Consider the following 2,269-nt stretch of genomic DNA (forward strand, 5'->3'; position numbering starts at 1 on the left):
GGAGAGGCCGTCGCCGCGAGGAGGTGGGTTTGGAGATGCTGCATGTCCCAGGCTGAGACACACAGGGGTAATTTATCTTCTAACACTTGGGGAAACCGCACTTTTAGAAGACTCTGGTGTCTGGATTTGTGAAAATACATGCTTTCTAGCCAGCCATGGTGTGCGGGTTTCAAGGTCTCGGTGCTTCCGAGCTCGCCGGGTGCGGGGATGAGGAGGAGCGAAGCCCGGGCATTGACCCACACTGCCCAACCGGGTTATTGCATACCTTGAACGGCACATTCAGTATAAATTAGGAAGTTCGCTGAGGAGTTCTCTCTCTCCCGTGACGGCTGCCACCCTGAGAACTCCTCGCCCCGGTGCCGCAGCCCCCAGCCCTTCCCCTCCTCCCGGCTCGCAGGGTCCCACGTTGGCTGTCACTGGGGGGAGCGCACAGCTTCTACCCATAGAACGGGCTGAGGATAGTCCTGGTATATTTTATACTGGTATTGAGACAAATATTGATTCTTTAGTGTTATTAATGTTAATTATCTAGTCTTATTCTACTAAATCTGTTTATATTTCAACCCCCGGGTTTCTTTGTTTTACCCCAATTCCCCTTCCCGGGTGGGGAGGGGTCATTGGGTGAGAGAATAATTGTCTAAATGCCAATTAATTGTTGTGGGTTCCTCAAACCATAACCCTGTGTCCTCGGAGGGGGCCACAAGCTCAGGGGTGGGGGGCTCCCCAAGGCCACCCTTCCTTCTCCCATGCCTTTGCTCCCCACTCTACTCGACAAGGAACCCACCCCACCAGCCCCACATAGACACAACCCAACTCACTCTTCCCTGGGAGGAAGACGACATCTTCCCTTCAACAATATGAGTTTTCTGAAGCCAACCCACTCTGCTGGACCTCTTTATTCCCATCCTGGCCAAGCTGGAAGGAAAGCCTCCCTGGAAAGGCCACCTGCCGTCCTCCCTTCCTCGCAGAGCAAAGGAGATGGGAGGCAGCAGCTCCAGTGAAGATGCTGGGTAGGAAGGATTTGCACCCAGAGGATTAAAAGGCGAGCCTGAACTCCCCTCGCAGCATCCCCCTGCTCTGCACTGCCGTGCACTGGCCCATTGCTCCACTGGGAAGGCTGGAGCAAGCCCATGAGCAGTTGCCTCTGGCCACTCCAACAGCCCTTCCCCTTGGTTGCAGTGTCAGGTCCAGGGGGGCACAGTCCGGCCGGACACAGAGCAATGCCTTCCTGCTGCCTTTCTGCTAGCACATTATAAAAATGTTTAAAAAGACTAATTTTCCCCATCCCTCAGCCCTTCCCCAGGCACGTGGTCCTCAAGGCAGGCCGGAGCGGGGAGAACATAACCTCTACCCACAGCCCCGACCCCACGCAGGCAGCACTGCTGGGCTCAACATAGCAGGCTGCAAGCCAAGAGCAGTGATTTTAAGGAGAAAAGTTAAATTATGCCATAACAAGCCCTGGGGTAAGTGGACACTCCCCAGGCGAGGGGCTGCCCAGCGCGGGGCTGCAGGGCAGAGAGCCTGGTGAAGGCAGAGGATGGAGCAGGACTTGGGGCAAGCAGAGATTTCTCATCGCTCCTTTCTTGCTCCCGGGGTGTCCCCAGATTTCTCTCCATCGAGGGGAGCGTGACGGAAATGCATCCCCAGATCCTGCCCTTGGGCCCCACGCGCTCAGCTGGTGCCACCAAGCTCGGCCCAAGGGTGACGCCAACCCCTGAGATGGGATGAAGAGCACCCGCACCCGGGATCTGACCTTCTCATCTGCACGGTCAGTTTGTTCAGCCCTCACCTGCCGGGCTAGTGAGGCCTTCCTTGGGCAGAGCAAGGCTTGGGCACACCGGGAGACTGGCTGTGTCTGGGGGATGGAGTCTCCCGAGAGTGTAGGTGAGGGTTGCATGGGCACCTGGAGCCCGTTCCTGCATCCTCACATGGCTTTGTCACCCCCTCCTTCCAAAACTCAGCATGGACGCCCCTCCAGAGCAGGCACCGCGGCTGTGCATTGCGAAAACGACTGAAAAAAGCCCACCTGAAGCTGAGATGTCACCCTCTTCTTCTTCCCCCTGGGGCTGAACTGTGTCCCAGGGTCCCTGGGGCCCTGCCAGCAGGTCCCTATTGGTGCCCCAGGCGGGGCTGAGCACAGGCGGGTGGCCGGAGGGGAACCCAGGGAGGGACCAGCTCCCCTCTCCTGAGGAAGGGGCACCCGGGATGGTCCCCCTGCACCCTGGCCCCTTCCACCCCCTGCCCCTCCAGGCGCTGCTGGCCCGGGGCC

The 2,269-nt window shown here is 58.3% G+C and overlaps 1 protein-coding gene across 1 annotated transcript in view; it reads left to right on the top strand.

Moving 5' to 3' along the window:
* The first annotated feature begins 1,050 nt into the window (after positions 1 to 1,050).
* LCAT (lecithin-cholesterol acyltransferase) overlaps positions 1,051 to 2,269 on the top strand; it is an 8,730-nt gene continuing 7,511 nt past the window's right edge. Inside the window, exon 1 of the mRNA XM_009894452.1 lies at positions 1,051 to 1,084. The gene's annotated coding sequence lies outside the window, so the exon portion shown is untranslated. The remainder of the gene's footprint in view (positions 1,085 to 2,269) is intronic.

The sequence above is a fragment of the Charadrius vociferus genome, unplaced genomic scaffold, assembly GCF_000708025.1.
Source record: "Charadrius vociferus isolate BGI_N301 unplaced genomic scaffold, ASM70802v2 scaffold621, whole genome shotgun sequence".
NCBI lineage: Eukaryota > Metazoa > Chordata > Aves > Charadriiformes > Charadriidae > Charadrius > Charadrius vociferus.